We start from the raw sequence: 25,851 nt of genomic DNA on the forward strand, positions 1-25,851 counted from the left end.
TGGGGACAGAGGGATTCTGGGCTGGGACCGGATGAGCCAGGCAGGCATTCTGCCTTGGCAGCGAGGGCAACGTGACATCTGAGGGGCAGGGCAGAGATGCAGCCGAGCCCCTCAGCAGGGTCAGAGTTGGGGGTCTGCGATTCTGAACACATTCAGGGCACAGCCCCATGTTTATGAGTTTATCCTTCTTCCCCAAACTGAGGAAACTCTTGCCACATTCGACCCTGGGGCAACTCCAGAAGGATGCTTTCCCTGTTGGTACTGGGATGCGTGTATATATTTGCATACGGGACTTTGGTGAATCAAGGGAGGAGATGTCTGCCCCATGTTCATAGCAGCACTATTTACAATAGTTAAGACATGGAAACAACCTAAATGTCTATCGACGGATGAATGGATAAAGAAGATGTGGTACATATATACAATGGAATATTACTCAGCCATTAAAAAGAATGATGCTATTTGCAGCAACATGGATGGACCTAGAGATGATCATACTAAGCGAAGTAAGTCAGAAAGAGAAAGACAAATACCATATGATATCACTTATATATGGAATCTAAAATATGACTTAAATGAACTTATTTACGAAACAGAAACAGACTCACAGACATAGAGAACAGACTTGTGGTTGCCAAGGGGGAGGTGGGGAGGGGGAGGGAAGAATTCAGAGTTTGGGATTAGGAGATGCAAACTATTGTATATAGAATGGATAAACAACAAGGTCCTAATATCCAGGGAAATATATTCAATATCCTGTAATAAACCATAATGGAAAAGAATATGAAAAAGAATGTATATGTGTGTATAAATGAGTCACTTTGCTGTACAGCAGAAATTAACACAACATTGTAAATCAACTATACTTCAATTAAAAAAAAATTTTTTTAAAGGGAGGGGGTGTCTGTGAGAGCTTCCCTCTCTTAGTCATGCCGGGATTTTTAGCTGGAGCCTTGAGATGAAAGACTCAGTCTAACAGACCACTTACAGCCCCCGTTCCATCTGTTTATAAGGCAGCCCTCTCCGAGAGTGGAGACACTCCTTTTGTCTGAGTAATGGGACCCTTGGGAGTGAAGGGGTAAAGTGAAGAAGAATCACTTTGTTCAAGGTTCCCTAGGTCAGGGTTAGGGGTTTTTCCATAAGGGGTCACACCCTGCATCCCAGTCCTAACTTGGCTAACAAGCTCACTTCTTATTTAACTTCACATGAAGCACCGGGATCCTTGCACACAATCAGCAACACACACTGAGGTTGCAGTGGTGATGAAAAAACACATCATGGCTTTATCGTGTCTTGCCTCTCTGAATCATTTTCACTTGTTAAGCGAGTGTTATAAAACGCCGAACTACTGTTACTCAGGGAATACTCAATCCAGACTCAGACTTTCCAGGTCCTTGTGAACAATATATCTTCATCTTCTTGGAAATGGAATCCAGAGCAGGCAGCTGGAGCCTCAGAGCCCTGGGACCAAAAGTGACTTGGCCCGAGGTCCAGGGAGGGATGGACAAGAATGTCTTTCAAGCAGTCAGCCGAGCCACGGCTGCAGAAGACTGCAGCTCCAGAGGGAAGGCGGTCCACACAGCAAGACAGGGGCCCTCACTTGTTCTCCTTTTGGGATTTTAATGACCTTGCAGAGCAACAGAAAGAGTCCATCTGACATCAGGTCAACTCAGAGCCGGGAGTAGCTGCCAAGCTGATTCTCAGCCATTGCTGACGTGGTCTCTCTGGAATTACTGCCTCTCAGGCCCAGAGATCAACACACGCATCCTTCCATTCAACCTCGAACCTTCTTCCTTCCCCTTTCAAGTCAACGGACCACCTTGTGGGACAACACTCCAGCAGGTGGTAGGGTTCAAAGGTAGTCCTTCCTCCAGAGAGCGGCTGTGTAGCCTACTGTCTAGATCCAGCTGAAAAAAGAAAGGCACGTGGAGAAAACTGGGGTGAGCCACCAGGTCCTGGGATAGTTCATGAGGCCTGGAAGTGAAACCAGCAGTCAGGTAAGAAACAGAGAAAGCATGCCCTCTCCTGCGCCCTCCCTCTGCTATAATTTGCTGGGAAGGGGAGAAGGACGCTCTGCTTGGACAACCCTTAAATCAATGCATCCTAATTAATGGAGGATTTAATTCATCAAAGTGACAGCAACTCTATTTACATCATCTCCATCAACAGGGTTTAGGGTTGGCCTATGGGGTTTATCATCTTTCCCTTCCTTGTTCTTTCTCTCTCTGTTTCTCTCTCTCTCTCTCCTTTTCTAATAGGACAATGGCAAGATTTAAGGCAGAGGGTTAATTCCAAGCTGAGACTTGTTCAACCATCTCCCCAAAGTCTTCTTAATAGGCCCCCTCAGCCCTCCAGTTTGGTCTGGAAAATAACACAGGCTTGTTCCAGAAGCAAAGTTGACAGCAGGGTGGCCCAGAGGCCTGGCAGAGGAGAGGAGAGGCCCGTGGGGGTCATGGGTCAGACCGCGGGCCCAGGCCACCCAGAGGGAGAGGGCCCCTCACTTTACGGATGAGGAAACTGAGACTGGGAGGGAGGGAGTGAAATGCCCGAGATTACACCGCTAATCAGAGCCAGACCTCCCAGGACTCGGGCTCTTTCCAGCCCACCGCTTGGCGGCCACCTTCACCACACTGCAGTGAGGCGGCCCCAGAAGACCACCCCCTTCCTCTGGGTAGAGGTGTTCCCTTCTCGAATCTTCTCTGATCAGTTTTATTATGATGAGCTCTGCTAATCACCATTACTAAAAATAGTTAACATGTAGGAAATACTATATATGAAGCGCTCGGCTACCTGTTTTATCTACATTAATCTTCTCAGAGTGATAAGGTGGGTGCTGCTTTTTATTCCTATTTTAAGATGAAAACACAGACTCAAAGAGATTAAGCGACTCACCCGAACGGAAGATGACTACCCGCTAAGCCGTTCTTTTAGGCACCAGCTCTAATGCCACTTTTAAATAGAAATTACTCCCAAGGGCACTAAACTAAGCTCTTTACATTTTCGTGGGGATGGATTTAGCTGGAACTCCCAGCCCTGAGCCTTCTGAAGCCAAAGGGGGAAATGAAGACCAGTCTGGTTTTCTCAGGGCTCAGGCTCTGCTCTCCCAGAGTAGATCACGGGGAAAGGGGGAGTTTCCACAAGGCCAGCATTCATGACACAGCCAGGCCGCCATCCCGGGCAGCTGCAGCTGCCTACCAACAACCCCTGCAGTCCACAGAACCTTCTGGAAAATATCTACTTCCATCTCTCTCCTTGCCCCCAGATGGAATTCCACCAGGGTCTGTCCCAGTCTTGAAAGGCCCCTATGTTATAGCTGTCATTAATCGAGCCTATTAGAATGCAAAAAAATGGGGGAAGAAAAATGGATCCTGGCCCTTCCTACTCTGGCCATTTGTCATGTATTGCAGAATCCAAGCGCAAAGAGCAACCCCTTCTCCAGAAACGAGAAGAGGTGGGGGGTTTGGGGGGATGGAAGACAAAATGGCAGGAGGCTCACAGGTAAGAGAGCTGTGCCTTTCTTCCAGGTTGACTTGTGCTCACACCCCATCCATCAGCACTGGGATGAAAGGGCTATAAAACCAACACAGCACCCGAGACTGTATGAAAATATATATCCTGATGTGTCAGGAGTACCTGGCGTGCCTTTAACCTCAACTTCAGATGAACCAACCCGCCTCGGAGCACATTTATATGCAAAGACGTATAATATGTCCCCCGTATCTAATTATCTGTCAACCTGAGGCAGTTTGTTTTCCAAATCGGCCTCTCGGCTGTGACTTTACGAGGTCATAAAGAAAGTGATGCCACTCGGCGCCGAAACGCGAGGAGCGCCTGGACCAACAAATTATGCTCCTTAATGGAGTCTCTCGGCCTGAGACACGTCGGCAGGAAGAAAGCAGGCACAGCCCTTGTTCTTACTCCCTGCCTTGAGCCGAAGAAAAAGGAAGGGGCACACGTAGCAGGAGGCAGACCCAGGAGGTCCCAGAGCATCGGGGAGTGGGAGCCCGGGAGGGGCATGGGGGAGATGGACCAGAAATGATGTCCTTCTCCTGCTCAGCCGTCCTCTGCTTTGCCTTCTTCCTGTGCAAGGTCCGTCTGCAAAGTTGTCGGCCAAGAAATGAGGTTGAGCAGGGCGTTTCTGCAGCCCCTGTACCACGCCTGGCCGTCTTGTAGTATCCTGCAGCTTGGAACGTCCTTAGTGCCTGAGATGCCAAGGATCTGTGGGTCCACAGGGAAGCACTTTAATCCACCTACGTGACAACTCCTGCCTGCACGAACCCAAATATCAAGACTCTGCTTCCACAAGCACGTTGGCTGGAAGGTATTTTGTTCACCGTTGCATCCGGGAGAAGAAGAGGGTGGGTGAGTCTTTTAAACTTCCAAGCAAGAGGAGAAAACTCCTTCTCCCAAAACAGGGAAGGTAGGTGGAAGCAGCAGGAGTGCTATTGTGCTGAATGGCTGGCTGAGGCCATTCCTCTCCTGCCAAGCTCTGCACCACACGTGTGCACACACGCACACACACGCACGCACGCAGGGAAAGGGCGGGGGGATGGGCCCCCTGCACAGTCTTCAGCCCCTATTAGCCCTCCTCTGATCTTCAGCAGATTAATTAGGAAGTTTGTCAGGAACCAGCCGTGACCTCCAGCCGCCCCTCTCTGGGAGTGGTAACGGTGCCAGCGAAATCCAAGCTGCAGGAATTCCTGTACCCACGCTGCTCCTATGATTAATGATAGAAAGGAATAAAAAAAAGGGGTCAGCAGCTGAGTGCAAAGCAAGTTGCTAGACAGGGAGTAATTAAGATACTTGGGTAAATATGATTAATAAGCTCAAACTGGCAGGGTGTGCAGTAAACAAGGGCTAACCAGATGGTGCCCTCTCTTCTGACAAGGCTGGGCACTTGGAAACAGGGGGAAGTGGGAGGCTAAGGAGGGGGTTAGGGCAACTTGAAAGGCACGATTGAAACTTCACTTTCTTTCGCTGACCCCATGTAGAGGGAGAGGTTGGATCCCTGGGGAGGGATTAGGACAGGAAGGGGGGTGCTTGGAGACTTCACCCGTCCTCTTATCACGGGCACCAGACAAATTGCTGGGTGTAAAAGGATTCCTGCTCAGACATCAAGGCCCCACTTCTAAAGCGACTCCCGCCTCGTGCACTTGCTTGCTCTCTCTCTCTCTCCACACCCCCCCTCCCCCCATTTAGCTGCTCACTACAAGATTTAGACAAGACACATAATGCACAGGTTACTGTGACTGTATTCATTTGCTCAGGCTGCTGTAACAAAGTACCACAAGCTGGCTTAAACAGCAAAATTTATTGTGTCCCCATTCTGGAGGCCAGAGTCCAAGATCAAGGTGCCGGCAGGGTTGATTCCTTCTGAGGGCTGGGAGGGAGTATTTGTCCTGTATCCCTCCCCTAGTTTCCAGTGGTTTGCTGGTACTCTCTGGTCCTCCTGGAGTTGTAGACAGATCTCTCCCATCTCTGCCTTCATGTTCATAGGACTTTCTCCATATGCAGAAGTGTGTGTGTGTGTGTGGGTGTGGGTGTGTGTCTTCATCCAAATTTCCCCTTTTCAGAAGGACACAGTCATTTGGGGTTAGTGCCCACCCCAATGACTTCATCTTAACTGATTACAACTGCAAAGACCCTCTTTCCAAATAAGGTTGCATTCTGAGGTACTGGGGATTAGGACTTCAACACATGGATTTGCAGGCAAACGATTCAACCCATAACAGCCACTTATCAGGTTGTGAAGCAAACCAGGAAACAAATGCTTACTCAGAAGGGACCTGAGCCAAGAAAATGTATGCTGTCACAGCACTGTTTAGAAGAGGGACATGGCCTGGAGTCTCATTTCTCAGCCCACTGTTTGCTTAAAAATATGCTTCCTTCAAGTCCAAAACAGTGTCTTGGAAAGAACATCTCTCTCTGTGTTATGTCAAGAAGACAGTCTAATGCTTCCAGAGATGAAGTTGAGAAAGAGCCATAGGTAGGAGTACCCAGTGACGCTGCTTAACAGGGAACATCTACAGGCCCTAAAAAAGAGAAGACTCAGAGGGTTTGCCATTAAATAGCAGAAAGATGCCCGGACAGCTCCATCTACAGATACGGGCAGCTACAGTACATCCAAGGTAAGAACAAGACACTGTTGGGAAGATGAGAGAAATATAGGATTAGTCTGTAACCTAAAGGAACTTACAGTCTGGATTCCTTGATTAATTTCCTGTGGTGGGTGTAATAAATCACCACAAATATGGTAGCTTAAAACATACATTTATTCTCTCATAATTCTGGAGCTCAGAAGTCCAAAATGGGTATCACCAGGCTGAAATCCAGATGTCCGTAGGGCCGTGCTTCCTCCAGAGGTTCTCAGGAGAATCCATGCCTTGCCTTTTCCAGCTTCTGGTGGCCCTGCCATTCCTTGACTTGTGACCACATCACTCTAATCTTCAAGGCCAGTATCTCCCAATCTACCTCTACTCTGTTTCCACATCTCGTGCTCTGTGTGTAAAACCTCATTCTGCACCACCCCCCATTTATAAGAATGCATGTGATTTCACTCAGAACCCACCTGGATAATGCAGGACAGTCTCCCCATCTCAAGATCATTAACTTAATCACATCTGCAAAGCCTCCCCCCTTTTTTTCCAAATAAGGTCACTATCACAGGTTCAGGGAATAGAAAGTGGATGTCTTTCGGAGGCCATTTTTCAGCCTCCCACACAAATTCCCATGGGATTTTCTTTTTTAATCACTTTTCTCAGTTGGTCTATGTAGAGCTAGATGGCCTCGTCTCTGCCCCCATCTTGCAGATAAGGAAAGTCAGGCATGTGTGGCAAAGTGTACTTCTCCACACAAAGTCAAAAATCAGGTTTAGGTGATGACTCCTCAGGTACTTAACCCGGTCCTAGGAACCAGTTCCCTGTCTTTGTATATTACAGACCTATTAAAAGCATATTTTTACAGGGGGTATTAGAAATGACTGGATTGCTAACTTCTTATTTGGCCAAATAAGGCTATTCAACAAAAACCTTCCATTATTTCCATCCATAAAGGGAGCTATCTTAATTCTCATAAACAGAGTAAAAAAGACATATCTGAGAACAAAGCACAGTCCTCCAGAAAAGACTATGGGCAACCTCATATCCGCAATGTCCCCATGCTGCACCTGAGGCCCTAACAATTCATTAAGCAACTGCTGTTGGAAGAACCCTCCTCTGGATCAAGGATCTCCTTTCAGTGGATGACCCAGTGGAACTTCTCCCAAGTGAAAAGCCCACAGAAGTTGACCTCACTGGGACCAAGGGCAGGGAAAGAAAGGAGTCTGGTTGTCACATTGCTGCCACATCAGAAACATTCCCGACCCAGAGACAAGTGGGGCTCCGAGCAAATCAGGCTGAACCAGAGGAGAAAGTTCTAGTGGACAAGGCACCCAGCCTACTTGCCAACCTCGGACAATTGTCTCTTGATTGAGAAGCTCAGCAAACTGCCCCGGAACACACCTTGCACTGTGGTCAGGGTTTCCCTTGGTAAAGGTGCACTTGACACAAAGGAGTATGACACCCCGCCTGGTGAGCCACATCCTGGCCTCTTTTCCTGTTTCACCCTGAAAATAAAGTGAAGTCATGATAGACAGATACTGAACAAGGTCATCACAGAGTAATGTCACGGTAAAGGCTCTCAGCTGAGAAGCTCACCCAGCCTCCCAGTGAGTCAGTCCCCGCCCCTCCCTTGCTTAACACTCCGCTCTCAGGTGGGGTGAGAAATTCTGGTCCAAGTCCCACATTTGACCAGTGAGCTTGTGTGGGAACAGCTCGGCAGACATCTAATGTATCCCCACAGTGGCGTTGCAGATATGTCCTGCTTCTTTCCCTGGGACTTTAGCCCTCTGCAGGGGGTGGATTTTATTTCCAATAGCTCATTCACTCTCCTCTCAATTTCTCATTTGTAACAAGAGAGTCAGGATAAAGGAGATGAGATCAGATGCTGTCTGTACCAGACGGGGACCAATGCAACCACATAAAATGCAAAATGCAGGCTCACAGTCTCCTCCAGGGTGGACAGCACGGGGATGCTCTTGTCACCTGGCCATGTAAGACTCTGGGCAAACTTCTTGCCACAAAGGGTCATGAGAGGGGCAGAGCCCACAGTGGGCAGTGAGGTCGGGATGGTCTGACAGGGCACTCCATTCTTGGATGCAAGAAAATCTAAGCTCCACCAGCTCCACAAAAACAGAAAATTTTAAAAGTAGGAAAATGAGTATGAAAGAAGCAACTCAACAAAAATATGAGCCCCCGATGTGTACCAGGCACTGCACTAGGCATGGGGGGGGGTGCAGTCAGGGACAAGGCACAGTTTCGGTCCTCGGGCAGGTCACAGAGGTGGAGGGACACCATGGCAACACACAAATACACTGTAACGGGGGCTGTAATAAATGTGCAGATAGAACGGACCCAGATCAGGGGCTCTGTCTTAGTGGTGTTCCCCCAAAAGCAGACCCTGAGCAAAGATTCAAATACAAGTACGTGATCTGGGGGGACCGAAAAGGGAAAACACTGATGGGGAGTGGGAAAATGAGAGGTATGTTATCAACCAGTTAGTACTGTGGGCAAGTGGAGAACCCCAGGAGTGCTTATCAAATGCAAGCCGCAGAAACGTCCTGCCCAAGGGGTGAGGGAACCCAGGTGTTTATCTACCGACTCCATCAGTTATTGGCAGAGGTTGCTCTGGGGACATAACTCCAGACATTTCCAACCTGCTCTGAACATGGGCAGAGGTGGCAGACAGAAAACGCCTCCGAAAGAGAGTTGGGGGTGCTGGCAGCTGGGAGTCAGGCTGGTGTGTCCAACATGGTAAATGACAAGGGCACGTGGGTGGGGTGCTGAGGACGGCTGCTGTAGACCCACGAGTTCTAACCCAAAGCAAAAGCCCTGGGAAATTTATAGAGGACAGCTGGCATTTGAGCTGGGCCTTGGAAGGTGGGTAGGGGACCGCTAGGCAGAGAGGGGCAGAGGATCTCAGGGCGGGAGGGCATTCATTCCAAAGGGAGGGGAAAGCATGGGCAAGAAAACAGAAACTGAACGTGGTGTAGGTGTCTCGCTGTCTGTGGACGGGAGGTTGAGACAGGCCGCCGGAGAGGTCCCTGGGGAGGCAGAGGGGGCTACCCAGGGAAGGGCTCGTGTCCCTGCCGACAAGCTCGGCATTTCCTGTGACAAATAGGGAGCCATCCATGGCTTTTAAATAAGGGAGTGACTGTGACCAGAGAGCCGTCCATGGCTTTTAGATAAGGGAGTGACTGTGACCCAGACGAAGGCTTACTGAACTGCCTGGTCCCCTGCTGGGCTATCCATGCCATGACTCAACCTCCGATGCCAGGGCCATATATGTTCACTGCAGTGCCCAGTACCTTGGGGAAAGAATCAACGTCAAGCCAAGACTGGTGTGCACGAAGCCAGCATGCGGGCTTGGTGGCACTAATGAAACTAACTCCTCTTAAAACAAGCAGCTGGGAGAAGCGACTCAATGAATGAAAATAAACCAAACTCACCAGAACGATGGCATGGTTCTGCGCATGTGGAACCCGACATTCCTGGGGAACAGTAGGCTCCTGTTTCAAGGTGGCCCATAGCTGCCCCCACAGGCGTATCTACAGGGCCAGGCGGACCAGCAGGCAACTTCTCTGTCCACTGTCACCACCACCTGGACCCTGCAGAGCGGCCAGCAGCATCCGTGTTCTTGGATTCTGACCTGACCTACCTTTTCAGGGGGCAGTAGCACAGGGACAAGAGATTCCCTAGCATTGTTTTGGAAGAGTGTCTCCTGTACTTTTCGGTACATCAGGCAAACCACTTGAGTAAAGGCAAGAAAAAAGAATCGAGGACTTTCCCAATGCTGAAGCGTGCTTAATCTCATTCACTCCAACCAATCTGTAGGCATCGGTGATGAGCGGTTTCCATTTAATTCTATTCTTTCCATTATAGAGTCAGTTGGCTAAGGGTTTGAATCAGCATAACACTCTCACAACGGCTACCACAAAGTTTTAAAAGATACTACCAATTTCAAAATAGAAAGGAGCAAATGGAGTTGTAGGGGTTGGATCTGGTGCTGAAGGCTTCCCTACCAAGGTATGGTGGTCAGCAGACATCCAGGATGATCCCAATGATCCCCACCTCCTGAGATGCACATCCTTGCAAACTCTCTTCCCCTTGAGTGTGGACTGGACCTAGTGACCTGCTTCCAATGAATAGGACACAGCAAACATGATGGTATTTTACTTCGGAGACAAGCCACACGAAGGCTGTGAGTTGTCTCGCTCATGCCAAGGAGCTGAGTCCTGCCAACAGCCACTTGGTGAGCTTGGGAGTAGATGCACCCCCAGCTGAGCTTTAAGATGCCTGCAGTCCCAGCCAGCCTTTGAGCACAGCCTTATGAGAAACCAAAAAGCAGAGGGCCCAGCTCGGTGATGCTGGGGTTCCTGACCCACAGAAACTGAGAGACGATAAATACGTTTTAAGTTGTTATGGTTTGGGGTTACTTGTTACGCAGCAGTAGATCACTAATACAGGCATCCAAGTGGAAGAGACAATGAAGGAATATACAGACACACTCAGAAAGCTTAATACCAAGAGAAAGTTGAAACTTTTGCTATTGGTGGTATATGTCTTGGGCAAAGATGGACCTTCCCCATAGACAACATGGCTTCTGTAGAAATGTTAAAGCAGAGGCACTGGACCAGCCCCTCACTCCCAATGTACTCCCACTCCTCGATTTGTTGACTTAGGCTAAAATTCCCCAATTAGTCTTTTCTTTGAAAATACACCAAAACTTGGAGTCAGAAAACACAAAATCAAGTCCCAGATCCTTACTTTATTAATTGTGTGATTTTTACAGGATCATTTACACATACCTCAAACTATATTTGTGAAACAAAAATATGAATTTTGAACAATTACTTAACTCTCCTATGCCTATATTTTGTTTCACTGTAGGAATAAATAACGCCTGCCTTATATGACGCGTGGAGTTGTTGCGATGATTAAATGAAGCAATGTGGGTGTAAGTGTTTTTAAAACTATAAAGAGCTCTAAGGCGCTCCCGTGTGGGACACATGCTAAATGCTGATTGCACTGCTGTGTTCTAGTATGATGGGCTCTTAGAAGGCTCTTACCTGGAAGTAGCTTTTAGGGAGGGAGATGAAGGGGAGGAAAACAAAAGCAATCGGGGCTGAGGGTTGGTGGACAGAAAGCCTGGAGCCCCATTTTCACAATTTTGAAAGATTCGGTCCCAGAGGAGTGGAAGAGATTGACAGCTGACTTCCGGAAAGACCCTTCTGGGCCTTGCCTTCATGAATTCACAACTCATGTGCTTTTGCTTTTCGTTATCCTTTATTGAGCACCAACAATCTGGCAGGCGCTGTGACCAGCCCTTCAGTTGCACAAACTGATTTAACCTTGCCCACAGCCTGTGAGGGAGATACTGTCCTTATCCCCCTTTCCTGGATGTGGCAACCGAGGCTTGGAGACTCGGCAGGGTCACACCGCAAGTGAGCTGAGATCCAAGTGTGTCAACCTGGAGAGCCAACCGTGTTCTGTATGATGTGCTTTCTTGTGCCCTCTGTCTTGCATCTTCCAGAAGCTATTTTCTCCCTTCTCCTCCTTTGTTTCCATCTTCCTATAAAACTCACTGTGACACTTCACACAAAGAGCCACGTATACAAATCAATTGCAATCAGCTGTATTTCTCTCCTGATGTTAAAAGACTCGTAAAGGAAAACGCACTTGTTTCAAACACACTTTTCTGACACTAAATCAACCCTCTGCTGTTGGTAGAGTTTCTGCACAAATTGAGCGGGGCCCTCCCGAGACTGGGATTTACCAGAATAAATCCCAGGCTTGCAGCGGCTGTCTAGTCGTATTAATAGAAAGAGTTGATCTGGTGGCTGAGTTTTCTGGGGGTCCTGACTTCTAGTTCAGGTCAGAAGGACATTTGGCAACTTGCTTGCTGCTGTGTGATGTGGAGGTTGACAGGGACACTATGGGGGTGTGTGTGGTCAGAACCCCTTCACACGTCACACCTGCACCCCACGGAAATCTCAACCAGAATTACCATCTTCTGCAGAAACATCCAGGCTTCCTAATACTAAGTTGGGTAGGAATAATGGTTCTCAGGGGATACTCACCAAATCTGTTTGACCCAAACAACTTTGCTTCTTTGATCGCTGTTAGTCATGCCACAACTTACAGACACTTCATGAGCCCCAGGGCTGCTGATTAACTTGCTCTGAACACACCACAGACTTTCTAATTACCTCGGTTTCTCTTATTTGTGTCAACCCTCTGCCTGTCTCCTCATTTATTCACTGGGGATACTAATGCCTTCTCTGTTTCGTAGAATAGAAATGAAAGGGTTTGAGGAGTCTCCAGAAACATTTACCCTTTCCTTCCTTCGAACAATGTAATGATGCCCATCACCAATTACAGAGTATGGGAGTTTCCCCCGCACCACCAAGCAAGTCTGAGACACCAGCTGGGTGTCCTAGAATTCAGCTCGATTCTGACATCTGACATAGATCCCACTGGGTAAGGGCTCGTTCCCATAAGGCTGTTTCCCCTACACACATCCACTCCAGGCTCCAATTACAAGTCCAGGTTGTCACCTGTGCTTCTGACTGACTGGCAATAAATTGGAGATTCCAACAACCCTCTCCTTGGATTTGATTAATTTGCTAGAGTGGCTCACAGAACTCAGAGAAACAGTTTACTTATTAGATCACCAGTTTGTTAGAAGAGGATATAATTCAGGAACAGCGTGATGGAAGAGATGCAGCGGGCAAGGTATGAGGAAAGGGCTTCCATGCTCTGTCTGGGTGGCACCACTCTTCCAAATCTCCACATGTTCAGCAACCCAGAAGCTCTCCAAATCCACCCTTTTGAATTTTTATAGAGGCTTCATTACATAGGCATGATTCATTAAATCACTGGCCATTGGTGACTGAACTCAATCTCCAGCCCCTCTTCCCTTCCCAGAGGTGGGGAGAGGGGGGTGAAAGTTCCAACCCTCCAATCACATGATTGGTTCCCCTGACAACCAGCCCCCATCCCTAGGTGTTTTCCAGAAGTCATCTCATTAACATAACAAAAGACTAATTCTCAAGGTTTTAGGAGCTCTGTGCCAGAAAGACCAAATACTTTTTTTTAAAATAAATTTATTTATTTTATTTATTTTTATTTTTGGCTGCATTGGGTCTTCGTTGCTGCACGTGGGCTTTCTCTAGTTGCGGCGAGCTGGGGCTACTCTTTGTTGTGGCGCACGGGCTTCTCATTGCCGTGGCTTCTCTTGTTGCAGAGCATGGGCTCTAGGCGCACGGGCTTCAGTAGTTGTGGCATGTGGGCTCAGTAGTTGTGGCTCGCGGGCTCTAGAGCGCAGGCTCAGTAGTTGTGGCGCACGGGCTTAGTTGCTCTGCAGCGTGTGGGATCTTCCCAGACCAGGGCTCGAACCTGTATCCCCTGCATTGGCAGGCAGATTCTTAACCACTGCACCACCAGGGAAGCCCTACTTATTTTTTTAACAGTTGATAGTTTTATTTTCTTTCTTTTCTTTTGCTTCTTTTTTTTTTTTTCTGGCTGCACCACACGGCTTGTGGGATCTTAGTTCCCTAACCAGGGATCAAACCCAGGCCCCAGAAGTAAGAGCACCAAGTCCTAACCATTGGACCACCAGGGAATTCCCACATATTTATTATAACTCACAAGGTCACACTATCCCATTAAAGGCATGGAAATTTTCCTTTTGCCCTTTCTGCCCATCCTAACCAACCTTTCTATCACCAAGCCAGGAGGCAGGGGAGCGAGTGCCATGATCAGATTTGCATTTAGAACACAAGCTGCTGACTAATTTTATTTCCACATGAACATAAACAAGGTAATGGTAGATATAATGCAATCAAAAGGAAGACACTCGATGTGGTTTACATTTTGTGATATATACAGCAGTTTTCTGTTTTATTTAAAAATGAAGATGGATGATATCAGCAAGAGAAGAAAACTGTTAGGAAATTCAAACATTGGCCTATATTTATGTTTATTTATTTTAGCACCTCAACTTTCCAAAGAGAAACAGCCACCAGCGAAAAGGCTTCTTCTGGTTCCCTGTCGAGCTGTGCAGGAGATGTGCTGGGCATTTCTGCGCCCATCCAGAGGTGCGCATGTAAAAAGTTAGGGGTGGTTCAGTGCAGTGAGTTCAGCATGCCTGGGACCCCAGCAACCAAGTATTCGGTTTGGCCTGCAGGGGCTCTGGGAAGGCTTAGCCTTTGGGGAGCAATCTGAGAGATTTTGAGGGTCAGGGGGATTACTGGGCAGAGAAGGTGGAAACAGACATTCAAAGAAGAATTAGCCTGAGCAGAGAGAAATTGTCTGAGGCATGGGGAGGGGTCAAGCTGTCACATAGATCGACAGCAGGGACCCCTGACTCTCTCACTGAGGTCCCTGAAGCTTCTCACCAGGGCAGCAAGTGACATGGCCAGAGATGCATTTAGAACGTGAGCTCAGGCAGTGACGTGGAGTGCGATTCCCAGCTCTTCTCGAGCTGCTGGCCGTGGCCTAGCAGAGAACTGCAGCTGAAGAGCCGTCCCGAGGCCAAGTGCAAGGGGGACACGGGCCAGATTCCAAAGAATCTTCAGGATAGAACCTGCGTTCATCGCAGGATAGACCTTACACCTTAATTGCAAGTGTCCCCAAGAACTAAATATTGACTGAGCTTGCATCTTTGTTGGCTCGTAAAAAACGCAAGATTTGTAAAATTCACTGACGCACATGATTAGTCAACATACATCATCTGCTGACTGCTCGGGTGGAGACAGAGGCGTTTCGTTGAAGCAAACAGGAGGAGAATCAACAACGGGCACATAAATAGATCCCTTTTGAACGAATGTCCTGATCTTTCCATGCTTCTAAGCTTATCTATTTTATCCAGATTTGCCCTCATCCCAGAAAGTTCTGCAACGCAACACAGAAAGTTTTAAAATGCACTCCATCAACCGGTCATTTTGTCCACAGAAAACAAACCAGGAGACCAGACTGATGGGAATTCAGTGATTTTCTTTTTAAATATTTTTTGCTGTTTTGTCATGGCATTGGATAGATAAAAAAAATTATTGCTTTCCTCATCCAAGGAATTAAAGCAAAGAGCCGGTACTGTCTTGAAAAATGTTCACGAACGGTTATGCAGGAGGTACCATGCGCTACCCTGGGAACCATCAAGGCGCCTAGGACTAGGTGGGAGGGAAGCAGCCCGAGACTGAGGGCAAAATTGCAACCCATTGGCACTGCACGTATTTTTCCAATATAAAAGCAAATGGAGAATCCGTAAATAAATTGACTATATAAAAGTGTCCCTTTATATTACGGCCTCACCTCTCCAAGGGGGGAAAAAAAAAAAGAGATTTCTTTTCACGGCCCTCCTATAAAAATATCATTTCTTCTGGGTCATTTTATAGTACCAGCTGCAGTCCATATCTACTTGAAATACCTACACAGCCCCCGATCCTGGCCCCCTTACACAAACGACCCAGTAACTAGCATCAGCCCCATTGCAGAAGCAGCTGTCACATAATTACAACTTCTCATCACACATTGGGGAAACGAGTTGTGGCGTTTGGGAAAGGTCTGCAAAAATAGGTGTCAGACCTTAACTAATAGTGATTGTCCTTCCATTCTACTGTAATTTACATTTAATTCACACATTTCATTTCCATTTAAAATATGATTACAGTGTTTTGAAGCACATCCCAGCTGTCCCCTCGAATTACAGGGAAATGAAAATAACAGGGAACAGCAGGCACCAGGAAGGCTGCTAGAGCCCCGGGGCTGCAGGGTCTCCGGCTCACACCCCTCCTGGGGGCCCGGGGAGAGGGGAACTGAAGACAAATGCGATGCGAGGCGTGGAGAGGAGGAGTGGGGAAGAAGAATGGGGGAGAAAGGTGAGCGGATGTGAGGAGTGGGTGACAGGACACAGGGAGTGGAGCAGGGAGGGGTCCACTGACGGGGATGGAGACGGCTCCAGCGCTCCGGCTTTGGAAATGCATTATGTTCTGGCAGAGTGCCCACCTTTTATTTCATTCATTTCAGGTTCATGACCTAATCCTAAATACATGCTGCAGGAAGCAGGTGCCTGTGGACTCCGAGGTCTGGTCTTCTCTGCTCTGGAGGCAGCCGAAGGAGGAGACGAGAGGGGAAGCCCGAGGCGTCAATGCATGGACCTCACACCCTTCACAACCCAGCCCCTCCCACAGCCATCATGCACCTGGGCTTCTGCAGCTGTGGGCAGCCGGCGGAAATACTTCCATGGGCTCCAGGTCAGAGGAGAAATTTATAGAAACACGATTCTTTAGGAATCCCAGTGGCCAAGCTCCTCCAGGTGTGGCAGAAGACGGGCTGGCCTTACAGAATGAATTCCAGCCAATGGCACCTGGATTCACAGCGAGATTTTGGTGCCCGCTCAGACGCAGAAGGAAAGAGCCCTTGGCTGTTCATAACAATCCCCAGATGCTGCCCCCAAAACATTGGGAAAGGCAATGCACATATCAACAGTCAAAAAACATTGATAGAGTACCTACTGTATAGTAAGTATCGAGCAGGGCAACAGTGATTTTATTTTTTTAATATTTATTTATTTATTTATTTGGCTGCGCCGGCTCTTACTTGCGGCACGCAGGATCTTTGTTGCCACGTGTGGGATCTTCTGTTAGTTGCGGCACGCGGGATCTTTAGTTGCGGCATGCAGAATCTTTAGTTGCAGCATGTGGGATCTAGTTCCCCGACCAGGGATCAAACCCTGGCCCCCTGCATTGCAAGCATGGAGTCTTAGCCACTGGACCACCAGGGAAGTCCCAACAATAATTTTAAATCTTCACTCTCCTCAAACTTCTCACACCCAACACCTCCCCCTTAATGTACATCCTGTTTTCTAGAAAAAAAAAATAGACACCAGCGGAGAGGAACTCCCTCTGTTCCTATTACTAAAGCATAAAACCTATTTATGCCCTGACGGTCTCCTCCTTCCCTTCCGATACAACAGACTAGCTGCCTATTGTCCCTGAGGCCAATCCTTGTACTCGGGCTTTGCATATCATACTCTCCCACCTTGTATTTTTTTCATATTCATTTTCCTTATCCCTTCCTTTCTTGTATATTTAACCTCTCTCTTGAACTGGATCGTTCCCAATGGCTTGAAAACATGCACCGATCTTTCAGATTAAAAGGAGAAATGCCCTCAACCCCTCACTTCTATCCAGCTTTAAACCAGTCAATCTCCTGACATTCAAACTTCTCAAAAGCATTATCTCTACCGTGGCAGAGGTGGCTTGTTGCCCAAAAAATGTCATTCCCCTCTTCCAATTGTAGAGAGTTAGTGACTGCCCAGACGGAGACTATATTTCCAGCCTCCCTTTCATCTAGGTATGGCCATGCTGTTAGTTCTACCAATGAAATAGGAGCTAAAGTTGTGGGTAACTTCTAGGCAAAGGCTTTAAGAAGTAGCTTTCTCCAGGCTGCTTTCTGCTTGACCAGTGAGATGCAGACAGCTGCAATGATGAGGTTTCACTAGGGATCATGCAACCGTAAAAAGGAAGGAGGCTGGTTCCCTGCATCATATCATGAGAGAAAGCTACCCAATGACCAGGAACATCCAGAAACACAGCTGTTACAAGAGCAATACATTAACTCCTGTTTAGTGAAGGCACTGAAACTTTGATTTTTATTTGTTGCAAAACCTATACTGCTTGAACCAATAAACTCACCTACCACCTATCCCTCAGTCCACTGTAATCTAGTTTCCAATCTGCTCCTTGCAAACATATCTCTATAAAGCCACCAATGGTTTCCAGGTTACTAAATTCAATGGGTATTTTTTTAACAGATCTTTATTGGAGTATAATTGCTTCACAATACTGTGTTAGTTTCTGTTGCACAACAAAGAGAATCAACCATATGCATACACATGTCCCCATATCCCCTCCCGCTTGAGCCTCCCTCCCATCCTCCCTATCCCACCCCTCTAGGTCATCGCAAAGCACCGAGCCGATCTCCCTGTACTATGCTGCTGCTTCCCACCAGCCAACTATTTCACATTCGGTAGTGTGTATATGTTGATCCTACTCTCACTTCACCCCAGCTTCCTCCTCCCACCCCATGTCCTCAAGTCCGTTCTCTATGTCTACCTCTTTATTCCTGCCCTGCAACTAGGTTCATCAGTACCTTTTTTTTTTTTTAGATTCCATATATATGCGTTAGCATATGGTATTTGTTTTTCTCTTTCTGACTTACTTCACTCTGTATGACAGACTCTACTTCCATCTACCTCACTACAAATAACTCAATTTCGTTTTTTTTATGGCTGAGTAATATTCCATTGTATATATGTGCCACATCTTTTTTATCCATTTATCCGTCGATGGACATTTAGGTTGGTTCCATGTTCTGGCTATTGTAAATAGTGCTGTAGTGAACATTGGGGTACATGACTCTTTTTGAATTATGGTTTTCTCAGGGTATATGCCCAGCAGTGGGATTGCTGGGTCATATGGTGGTTCTATTTTTAGTTTTTTAAGGAACCTCCATACTGTTTTCCATAGTGGTTGTATCAATTTACATTCCCACCAACAGTGCAGGAGGGTTCCCTTTTCACCACACCCTTTCCAGCACTTACTGTTTCTAGATCTTTTGATAATGGCCATTCTGACCAGCATGAGGTGATACCTCATTGTAGTTTTGATTTACATTTCTCTAATAATTAGTGATGTTGAGCATCTTTTCATGTGCCTCTTGGTCATCTGTATGTCTTCCTTGGTGAAATGCCTGTTTAGGTCTTCTGCCCATTTTTTAACTGGATTGTTTGTTTTTTTGATATTGAGCTCCATGAGCTGTTTGTATATTTTGGAGATTAATCTGTCTGTTGTTTCATTTGCAAATATTTTCTCCCATTCTGAGTGTTGTCTTTTTGTCTTGTTTATGGTTTCCTTTGCTGTGCAAAAGATTTAAGTTTATTAAGTCCCACTTGTTTATTTTTGTTTTTATTTCGTTACTCTCGGAGGTGGGTCAAAAAAGATCTTGCTGTGGTTTATGTCAAAGAGTGCTTTTCCTATATTTTCCTCTAAGAGTTTTTTCCTCTAAGTGTCTGCTCTTACATTTAAGTCTTTAATCCATTTGGAGTTTATTTTTGTGTATGGCATTAGGGAGTGTTCTAATTTCATTCTTTTACATGTAGCTGTCCAGCTTTCCCAGTACCACTTATTGAAGAGGCTGTCTTTTCTCCATTGTATATTCTTGCCTCCTTGGTCATAAATTAGGTGTCCATATGTGCATGGGTTTATCTCTGGGCATTCTCTCCTGTACCATTGATCTATATTTCTGTTTTTGTGCCAGTACCATACTGTCTTGATTACTGTAACTCTGTGGTATAGTTTGAAGTCAGGGAGCCTGATTCCTCCAACTCTGTTTTTCTTTCTCAAGATTGCTTTGGCTATTTGGGGTCTTTTGTTTTTCCATAGGAATTGTAAAATTTTTTGTTCTAACTCTGTGAAGAATGCCATTGGTAGTTTGATGGGGATTGCATTGAATCTGTAGATTGCTTTGGGTAGTATAGTCATTTTCACAATATTGATTCCTCCAATCCAAGAACATGGTATATTTCTCCATCTGTTTATGTCATCTTTGATTTCTTTCATCAGTGTTTTATAGTTTTCTGAGTACAAGTCTTTCGTCTCCTTAGGCAGGTTTATTCCTAGATATTTTATTCTTTTTGTTGCAATGGTAAACGGGAGTGTTTCCTTAATTTCTCTTTCTGATTTTTCGTTGTTGGTGAATAGGAATGCCAGAGATTTCTGTGCATTAATTTTGTATCCTGCAACCTTACCAAATTCATTGATTAGTTCTAATAGTTTTCTAGTGGCATCTTTAGGATTTTCTATGTATAGTATCATGTCATCAGCAAACAGTGACAGTTTTACTTCTTCTTTTCCAATTTGTATTCCTTTTATTTCTTTTTCTTCTCTGACTGCTGTGGCTAGGACTTCCAAAACTATGTAGAATAAGAGTGGTGAAAGTGGACATCCTTGTCTTGTTCCTGATCTTAGTGGAAATGCTTTCAGTTTTTCACCATTGAGTATGATGCTTGCTATGGGCTTGTCATATATGGCCTTTATTATGTTGAGGTAGGTTCCCTCTATGCACATTTCCTGGAGAATTTTTATCATAAATGGGTGTTGAATTTTGTCAAAAGCTTTTTCTGCATCTATTGAGACAATCATATGGTTTTTATTCCTTAATTTGTTAATGTGGTGTATCACATTGATTGATTTGTGTATATTGAAGAATCCTTGCATCCCTGGCATAAATCCCACTTGATCATGGTGTATGATCCTTTTAATGTGCTGTTGGATTCAGTTTGCTAGTATTTTGTGAAGGAGCCAGGTAAAAACCTACAAGACCAAATAAATGAAGAGGAAATAGGCAATCTACCTGAAAAAAAATTCAGAGTAATGATAGTAAAGATGATCCAGAATCTCAGAAATAGAATGGAGGCATGGATTGAGAAAATACAGGAAATGTTTAACAAAGATCTAGAAGAAATAAAAAACGAACAAACAGAGATGAACAACACAATAACTGAAATGAAAAATACACTAGAAGAAATCAATAACCGAATAACTGAGGCAGAAGAATGAATAAGTGAGCCGGAAGACAAAATGGTGGAAATAACTGCCAAGGAGCAGAATAAAGAAAAAAGAATGAAAAGAATTGAAGACAATCTCAGAGAGCTCTGGGACAACACTAAATGCACCAACATTCAAACTATAGGGGTCCCAGAAGAAGAAGAGAAAAAGAAAGGGTCTGAGAAAATATTTGAAGAGATTATAGTTGAAAACTTCCCTAACATGGCAAAGGAAATAGTCACCCAAGTCCAGGAAGCACAGAGTCCCATACAGGATAAACCCTAGGAACAACACACCAAGACACTTATTAATTAAACTATCAATGGGTATTTTTTTTTCAGTCTCCTTCACAGGCTCAGATTCTGCTATGTAGTCTCAGAACTCTGAACACTTGACTTCTGCTTCCATCCATGTTGAATTAACTGGAGCTGGAGTTGCCTGCCTGCCATAAACAATTAGAAAACTGGAAATGTTGCGTTTAAAACTAATCTCAGATGTTTGAAAACAGGCAGCATAGGACTGAGATCCCTGGCAAACATTTTAAAGTGTATGAAAATTCAAAGGGCCTAAAGGTTATTCAAAGGAATAACCAAACGATTTTTCAAAAAAGAATATATTTGGAAGATTTACACTACCTGAGTTTAAGATTCATTATAAAGCTACACTAATCTAAATAGTGTGATCTATAATAATGATATACGTATAGATCAATGGTACAGAATAGAGAATATAGTAATAGACCTGCCCATATATAGTCCATTAGTTTTTCACACAAATAGAAATATACTTGAATGGAGAGAGGATAGTTTTTTCAACAGTAGTGCTGGGAAACTAAACATCCATATTTATTTTAATGAACCTCAACCCTTACCTCTCACCATTCACAAACATCAACACATGTCATAAACCTAAAAGTAAAAGCTGAAACTACAAAACTTCTCAAAAAAATCTGAATCAATTAGGTTTCATCAAAATTACAAATTTCTGTTCTTAGGTGAACACTATTAAAAAATAAAAAATGATGACTAGCCACAGATTGGCAGAAAACCTTAGATACACATGACATGCAGAATATATAGAAAACTGCTACAACACAATACTAAAAAAGACAAAAGCATCAATGAAATAATTGACTGAATGATTGATCAGACACTTCATAAAAGACTTAACACTATTAGTCTTCAGAGCAATACAAATTAAAACCATTAAAATATACCACCACACACACCAAGTAGAAGGGCTAAAATTCAGAAGATTGACAATATGTAGTATTAGCAAGGATATGAAGCAGCTGGAAATCTCATATATTGCTAGTGGGGTGGAAAATGATGCAACCACTTTGGCAAATTTTTGGCAGTTTCTTGTTAAGTTTACATTTACTGAAATATCTAGAAAGTTCAGTCCTAGGTATTTATCCAAGATAAACAAAAACATATGTCCACACAAAGACTTGTACATGAATATTCATAGCAGTTTTTTACATAATAGCAAAACCTGGAAAAATGCAAACGTTTATCAACAGGTGAATGGTTTACTCAATCTGTGGCATATCCACACGATGAAATTCTAGCAATAAAAAGAATGAACTTCTGATACTTGCAATAGTGTGGATGAAACTAAAAAACATTTGGTAAGTGAAAAAAGCCATTCACAAAAGAGTACATGCTGCATGATTCCATTTGCATGAATTCTAGTATAAGCCAAACTCGTGTTTAATAACAGATCAGTGGTTACCTGGGGCTCACATGGGGGAAGGACATTGGCTGACTCCAAATGGCAAGGGCAAAGATTCATCTATTTTTTGCTTATAGTCTGTCTATTACACCTGATGCATAATAGGCCCTCCATAAATATTTGTAGATAAAAAATAGATGCCATGTACATCTATTGGCATGTACATAATAGGCCCTCAATAAATATTATTTATCTGAACGAAGAAATGCTCCATTTCCTTGTGTGTTATCTCAGAGTTGCTCAAGGTGCAGTCCTGGTCATGCCACTTGACACTTCCCTTCCCCCTCCACCCTTCTCTCACCCTGTTTCCTATAAGCAGACTTATAGGAAACTATTCACACGTCTTCTTGCTTCCTTCTCTCTTCCCTGTTTCCTATAAGCAGTACCAGACCCAAGGAAGGAACTGAGCATCCACGTGCCTGTCTGAAGAACTTTCCATTCCATGGGAGGAAAAAGTAAGATGAAAAGGGACCAGATCTATGGATAGACCTAGAGATGATCATACTAAGTGAAGCAAGTCAGATAGAGAAAGACAAATATCATAGGATATCACTTACATGTGGAATCTAAAAAAATGATACAAATGAATTTGTTTACTAAACAGAAACAGACTCAAAGACATAGAAAACAAGCTTATGATTTCCAAAGGGGGAAGGGGGGGTAGGGATAAATTGGGAATTTGGGATTAAAAGACATAATACTATATATAAAATAGATAAACAACAAGGACATACTGTATAGCACAGGGAACTATATTCAATATCTTGTAATAACCTACAATGGAAAAGAATCCAGAAAAGAATATATACACATATGTATGTATAACTGAATCACTTTGCTGTATCATTGTAATGATACAGCAAAGTGATTCATTGTAAACCAACTATACTTCAATTTTTAAAATAAATAAATAAATAAAAATTTAAAAAGAAAGAAAAGGGACCAGACAAAAAAATAACCCAGAGGGTTGGTAACAACGACCCTCCCACCCAGGCACCAATTTATAGTGGAACCAGGAGTGCAGAGGCCGTGCTCGTTAATTCTGTACCTTATTAGCTCATGCCAAGAAGGCCCTCACACAAAAGGCGTTTGGTTTTGTGCTCCAAATGCCTTTGGTTTTATGGAGCCAAAAACCATTTTGGAGAATGATGGTGAATAAGGAAGGGGCTCCAGCAAGCAGGTGGGGGGGGGGCGGGGGGAGGCAGGGTCCCTGCACCTGTTGCACAACTTCATGAGGGAGAATTGCTCCTCTCCAGCACCGCGCTTGGAAAGCCCAGATCGTTCACCCGACGCTGATGAAGAAGCCATGCCCTTCATTCCCTCACCCACCATAGGCCGGTTCCGTGAGGTCCTCCAAACAGGCCTGTTAGGGACCCCGTAGGGCCATCTCCTGACATCCATCCCTCCATTGTATAAACACAGACGCTTCCAAGCTGGACCCTCCACAGACAGCAATGCTCAGGTTCTTTTCCATTTCCATCAAGAAAGAAGAAAGAACTGGCACATAAGTTATCCTTGAATTCCTTTTCCTCCAGGCACCCCTCTGGAGGAAAAGAACCAGCCCTGGGAATGGTGGCCCGGCCAGCAGAGGTTCACTCCCCCGCCACAGAGGGAGAGCCTGAGTCTCAGTGCTGCGATGCCATTTCCCTTTCCTTGGGTTGGTAAACATTCTGGCCATTTTGAAATATTATTTCCCCCTTTAGGACGATGTACTTGGGTTTGGGCTCTTTTCCCTTTGTTTATCCCATAATCGTTACAGCAAGAGGAATGCACCTGCTCTACAGGCCCATTAGACTGAGAATGGCTTCTCTCCTGAGAGGAACATGGAGGAAAGTGGCCTTGGCACTCAGATCACACTGGAGCCACAGAGCTAGTGGCAATCGAGAAGACCAAGACGTAGCCTTGAGCCGTGACACGAGGCAGCTCGGGGCAAAGAGAGGGAGGTGGGCAGTGCCTGCAACAGGCTGGGGCTTAGAGAGAGCAGGAACATGCCCAGGGTCACACTGCCAGTTGGTCATGAAGCTGGAAGTAGTCACAGAAAGCTGGTCTTCCTGGCTCCAAGCCCACACTCCCCCTCGCCTTGTTCTATCTCGGAGCCGCTGAAGACAGAGAGAGGTGGGGAGAGAGCAGGAAGCCTGACAGCAACGTCAGAGGTCTGTGCTCCCCACAAGCTAAGATCTGTCTTTGTATCTTTTTTTTAATTTTTATTTTATATTGGAGTATAGTTGATTAACTATGTTTGTGTGTTAGTTTCAGGTGTACAGCAAAGTGATTCAGTTATACATAAACATGTATCTATTCTCTTTCAAATTCTTTTTCCATTTGGGTTGTTACAGAGTATTGAGCAGAGTTCCCTGGACTATACAGTAGGTCCTTGTTGGTTACCTATTTTATATATAGCAGTGTGTACCTGTCAGTCCCAAACTCCCAATCTATCCCTCCCACCCCGCTCTCCCCGGCCCACTCTCCCCCTGTGGTAGCCATAAGCCCTAAGTTCGTTCTCTAAGTCTGTGAGTCTATTTCTGTCTCTGTATCTCCTCTCCACGCACAAGAGGCCCGCAGAGGAATGCTAACGGATCATGTAGGGAGGGGTCAGAAATCCAGGAGAATGATGGGGAAGGAGATCATGGGCAGTTCCTCTAATTCATACTTAAATAAAAGAAATAAATGAGAATTCCTCCTCCCACGGTACTCACTTGGTCTAACGCCTCCTCCCCATCTTCCCTCATTCTGTCAACCCCAAGGGTATCTGATTCTGGGGTGAAAAGCATGGGGTCCAGTGCCCGCACTCAGGTCTCCTGCATCCAAAACACCCCATGTCAGGAAGAGGAGGGAAGGGGCTGCTCGATGAGCTTGCAACAGTCTTCTGTTTGGAGTGTCAGAGCCACAGCCGACACAGAAGCTGCTCCGGGGCCCCAGTGACTTCCTTTGTCATCTTCCGCCTCTGGTGCAGGTGCGCGTATTTTAGCCGGAGGAGCCCAGGCATGGAAATCGCTCTCCCCGTGCCCATATATTATCCGTATTTTTTAACATGTCGTTTTCTAAGCAGGTAAGGCATTTGCAGAGACAGTGATCTTTCATCCCGAGATTACGATGAGTAGTGTTCTCTGTCTAAATTCCAGCATAAATTTCAGAGCCAGTGAGGCATTGGCTTGTGGCAGGAGTGGCATTCTGAGATGTGGCCGGCTATCTGTACAAACCTCAGGTCTGCAGCCATTTGTTCTGTTTAGGCGAAGGCTTTGAAATCCTTCCTGGTGCCTCACCTTCTTTTTTTTTTTTTTTTTTTTTTTTATCCTGCGAGCTCGTTTATTGGTTTTTTTTTTTTTTTCACACACACACACTGTTCACCTTCTTTATTTCTCTCAAATTGCTCCTCTAGCAGGTCACCTTTGTAGCTGGGTGCAGGCCTTGAG

The sequence above is a fragment of the Balaenoptera musculus genome, chromosome 21 (assembly GCF_009873245.2).
Source record: "Balaenoptera musculus isolate JJ_BM4_2016_0621 chromosome 21, mBalMus1.pri.v3, whole genome shotgun sequence".
Lineage (NCBI taxonomy): Eukaryota > Metazoa > Chordata > Mammalia > Artiodactyla > Balaenopteridae > Balaenoptera > Balaenoptera musculus.